This window comes from Egretta garzetta, unplaced genomic scaffold, assembly GCF_000687185.1.
Source record: "Egretta garzetta isolate BGI_Z169 unplaced genomic scaffold, ASM68718v1 scaffold21, whole genome shotgun sequence".
Lineage (NCBI taxonomy): Eukaryota > Metazoa > Chordata > Aves > Pelecaniformes > Ardeidae > Egretta > Egretta garzetta.
Window position 1 is genome coordinate 321 of NW_009258668.1, and position 5,422 is coordinate 5,742.

The following is a 5,422-nucleotide window of genomic DNA, read 5'->3' on the forward strand; positions in this document are numbered from 1 at the left end:
CACCCCACTCCATCAGTGAGGGGACTGGTGGGGGGGTGGTGCACAAGGAGTTAAGGGGAGGGCACAGGTGGGACAGCTGACCCCAGGACTATTCCATACCATATGATGTCATGTTAAGCACATACAGCTGGAGGAAGAAGAAGGCAGGGGCAGACGTTGGGAGTGATGGCGTTTGTCTTCCCCAGTCACCGTTACGTGATGGAGCCCGGCTGTCCTGGGGATGGCTGAGCACCCGCCTGCCTTGGGAAGCAGGGAATGGATTCCTTGGTTTGATTTGCTTGTGTGTGCAGCTTTTTCTTTCTCTGTTAAACTGTCTTTATCTCAACCCACAAGCTTTCTCACTTTTACCCTTCTGATTCTCTCCCCCATCCCACCAGGGGGGAGTGAGCGAGTGGCTGGGGGGGTTGAGTTGGTGGCTGGGGTTAAACCACAACATAGACCTTTAGATTTCACCGAGATAGATACCTTTATGCAGAGCCCAGCAAAGTCTTGTAAAATATATTTTTGTTCCCATGAGACCAAACCAGAGACACTGAGATGTAGCAGTACTGAAGACTCTGGGGGAGACATGATTAACTGAGATACAAGGAGATCTAGGAACTACACCTAAAGGAAGGCAAAACCCACTATCAAAACAACTGACAGATACAAAATTCTCACTAGGAACATCACTTCAGCCTCTCATCTGTGGCCAGCCATCCCAGAGCAGCCCAGACTTGCTGGTGCTCTTTCTGAAAAATGGAGAAATTTGAAAGGGATCCACAGCTGGTTGCTTTAAGACTGGCATATGCTATGAAAATGTTTAATTTCCCTTTGCTAACTCCTACCTCATCAATGCTAAAATGGAAATATCTACTGTTGTACTCTTCCTTTTCTACATCACCACGTAAAGGGTTACAGGCTGTATGTAGCAATGACCTATATGCAAAACCTGGCCTGGAGGGGTTTTTTTTCCAAATATTTTTAATGCCTGTTTATTATCTTGAATCCTGTTAGGGATTCCCATCTCATCGTTAACTTAGCGTCCCCAGCCAGTCCCGTCCCTTTTCAAACTTTTATTTCCTTTGCCATATTATCATAACCCTCTGTATTCTTTTAACTAGGACAGTTTTTCAGCAAATTTGGAAATCACAAACACCTAATAGGATATTTTTAAAAATTGCTGGCTTTGTACTTCTCATTTAAATATATGCCCCTAGCCTATGCTGCCAGCAGCTCCATAAGCTTTGGACCATGATTTTTTGGAAGGCACAAGTCTGAGTTTAGGTCAAATCTAATCACACAGATTCCCATCAACTACCAGCCAAGGATCTATGGATAAGGCACTTGGGAGCCTGTGACACAGACCGCAAGGAAATGTCTGAGAAGTGCGGGTGCAGGGACACCACGATCTTGCCAAAAGCTTGGGTGCTCCCATGGCTCTGCCAAAGGAGACCTCACTGCGCCCTTCAAAATCTGGACTCAGAGACATTAGAAGAAGGTCACTTCTGAATACCAAAAGGGTGTCTATGTTGTGGTTTTTGCTGTGGTACTGCGAGACATATGTATTACGGCATCTCTCCGATGCTGCCTCACATGGCATTTTCAGAAGTTGAAAAGTGGGGATTTATGTGAAACCACCATGTGGTAAGCACAATAAATGCTTTTTTTTTTTTTTTTTTTCAAATTCAGGGGACATTTCAAAGGAATTCCTGCAGGATTTAGTCTTGGGCTCAGTTCCACTCAATACTTTCTTAATAGCTTACGAATAAAGAACACACCCACACAGCTTTTGGATGGCAGCTATGAAGGACTGAGAGAGCTCTGAAGGTAGGATAAAAAATTTGAACAGGAAAAATGGCACAAGAATCATAGTGAGGCAACCCAGTCGAGACAAGGGCTGCGGTGTGCTTGTGGGAAGGAGAAGTCAGAGTGTCGTGTAGAAAATTGGCATTTCCTAATGCAGAGAGTGTGAGGTTGGGATGAACAGCAGAGCTAGCAGGAGATGTTGCAGAGCGCACACGTGCACAGAGCAGGGTAACTCCCTATGTAAGACCCGGGGACTTGGGGAAGGATCCCAAGGGATCAGGAAGACTCCTCCACTTCCCAAAAGCAGGGTAAGCTGATCTGGAGATGTAAGACCACTAATTAATGCAGATTTTCACAGTCTCATCATCTAATTTATCCCTCCCCCTTTCTTCTCACTTGAAACTCATAGCTTATAGAATCACGGAATCGTTGAGGTTGGAAAAGCCCTTTAAGACCACTCAGCACAACCGTTCCCCTAACCCTGCCATCCCACCACTAAACCCTGGCCCTCAGCACCTCGTCTGCCTGGCTTTTAAATCCCCCCAGGGATGGAGACTTGACCCCTGCCCTGGGTAGCCCCTTCCAGGGCTTGACAGCCCTTTCTGTGAAAAAAAATTTCCTAATGTCCAACCTAAGCCTGCCCTGGCACATGAATCTAATGAAATCAGAAAGAACTCATATTTACCTGTTATGTTTCGGGACCTCCGAGATAACTTCAGGAAGTTCTTCTTCTTCCACTCCTCCAACGGCAGTACGTCACCTACCTCGAGAACCTTGCTCCTAAGGCACATCACTGCTGTGGGGGCATGTGCCCAGGTGTGCTGGGAGCCTTCTCCCTGTCAGGTTCTACGTTCCCCACCTCTAAGCCCCCTTCCCTCTTGTGGCGGTGTGCTCCCCCCTCGTCTCTGACTCCCCCTCCTTTGACCTCTTTCCAGTGATAACCACCTGTGGCTGTGGTGATAGATACATCTGGTTTGTGTCTGGTCCTGAAGGATGCACCCACTGGATGTGGGGGAAGACAGATAACACCACCATAGCCAAGGGCTGTTGTGGAATGTGCCCATCTCGGTAAGTGACTAACAGCATGCTAACTTGGAAATCTTAGCTAAGTGACATAAAGGATTAAGTGCGCATATATAATCCTTTAGACATAAACCGTTGACCAAGTCTGGGACTAGGATTGGATCCAGCCGCACCTAGACTCCTCTCTGAGGGAGTTTAGAAAGCAAGGGGATCTTTTCCGAACCTCGTGACTCAATGGGAGGGTCTCCCTGACAGTCTTTGTCTGACCCTGTCCCTGTGCAGTAAATAACAAAGTGTACCTTGCCATCGAATCTCAAACTATTGTCGCAGTTACCACTGAACCTTGTTAACTCACTGTTTTACACTAATAAACCACATTATTTTTGCCTCCCTCTCACTCCATCCGCGACACCTCTCTTCCCAAACCACAGTTTTTCAACTCTTTGGTGCTTTTTTTGGTTGCTTGGGCCACAGGCTGCTAAGACATGTCTAGCCAGAACATGTTTATAAACCATCCTTTGGAGGAGAAGCTGTGCATATTTTGTGCCATATTCCTGGTGGGCTTTTGTTTTGGTGGTTTTTTTTTTTAGCTTCCACATGTCTTAATTGAATCATGCATTTACAGAAAAAGCCTTACAGTCCAAGGCATAATCACCTCCCTGTACTGAACAAGCCACAGCCTGCACTTAGATTATGATATAGCTATTCCATATTAAATTACATTCATGGCTATTAAAGGTGAAAGAAAGCAGTATAGAGGAACACGTGGCTACTGCAGGATGGCAATAGCCCTACAGAAGGCATTACAAGATCCACAAGGTCATTTTCAATTCACCATGCCTAATTAACTTGTTCTCAATGTTAACAGCTGAAAAGCCATTCCAAGCAGTTTATGTATCAGCTTTGTAAGTAGAATATTAGCTGTATGGGGGTAAAAGCAAATAATGTGCAAGGGAAAATTCCTCACAACTTAAACAATTGGAAAATGGGCTAAGGAAAAGCTAATTATAGTCATTCCTTTCTGCCTTAGTTAGCAGATTTCATACAGGGAAAATACACTTTACCATGGCAACTTAGGGCACTGGACAAAGCCAGACCAACTTTTGCCCTGCTGCACCCCTGGAGAAGAGGGGACAGAGAGGGGGTTTGCAGAGCTCTTGCTGTTTCTCATCACAGTCCAGGAGGTTGCCTGGAACCACGCTCTAATGTTGGGGTGAACCAACAAAATTCAAGCTTTTAACGTTGGTTGTGTGAACACGCAAAATGCTATTTCCATCGCTGCATCCTTCTTCTTTTGAATGCATGAATATATTTTGAAAAATATAGCAAGAACCCCAAAACAATAAGAACATTGAAATTAAGCTGAACACTGAGGAGAAGGGGCTGTACATCTGATCCAGTACAACAACACCCTAAAGTTTAACTCCCTTTTTATGCTTTGGTCCTGGCACCTACAAAGAATAATTTTCTTTGACTGACTGCCTTTTTTCAGGCGTTTCATTTCAGTTGAATGAAAAAGTGTTTCTCCAGAACTGAAATTGTCTCTGGGAATTTTATCCTCCTCCTAATAAAAAAGATGATCTTATTGAGATACTTACTTTCAGGTCATTGAGAACTGAAATAGAATTTTTTTTTTTTTTTCAGCCCAGTCATGGTGTCTGCACCACTTCTACTACGCAAAGTCCCCAAAGTCTCACCAAATTCCCAGGCACATGATTTTTCCCGCATTCCTTCCAGGAGAGCCCATATTTCTCTGCCAGTCTCCCAGCCCCTCTGCAGGCAGCTGGGGAGCGATTCCTGCCTGCTCCGAGATTGGTATGCAGAGCCCGTCCTCAGGGCAGACCTGGAGCCAGCAGACTGGTTTCCACCCAGATGACCTCGATAAATATATCCAGTGAACTGCAATTAAAATGAACTCGGTCATTCTGCTCTAAACCAAGACATTTAGACCATCTCAGTAGATGGCATTGGGACACTGGGCAGGAAAATCCAGAGATTCATAAGTTTGCTTTGATTTACACAATGCAGAAAATTATACGCCTTTCTGCCTGGGAAAAAAAAAAAAGTCAGCTTGTCCACATTATTTCCCTTCTTAGTAAGAGTTACTGTGACACAGGGTAGGAAAGATGAGTTGGAGAAGCCCAAATCCAAGTGTCCATTGAAGTTATTGCATATTGCAACTTGTATTATTATACAATTCGAGCTGTCCATTTGAGAAGAGAAAAATAAATGGATAAAGAATAGAGATTAAAAATAATCTAAGAAGTAATTACTAATCAAATTCTGACCGATCTGCTCTTTGCAGTTCTACCTCTGTTGCCTAGAACCAGCATTTCTTCCAAGAAGTACAAAAAGCGTTCCAAACCTGAATGACTGGTTTTGCTTTCTATCCTACGTAACAATTTATTGTTTTTCACAACCAGCGGTAGGACGTCAGGAGTTTACATCTGCAGCTGTTCCCTGCAGCTCCGCCGTCTCATCTGACATAATTCCATGTAGCGTTTGTGACTCCAGAGGAGCAGTGCATATTTCCTAAATGTCCTGGTTTCGGCTGGGATAGAGTTAATTTTCTTCCTAGTAGCTAGCATAGTGCTGTGGTTTGGATTTAGTA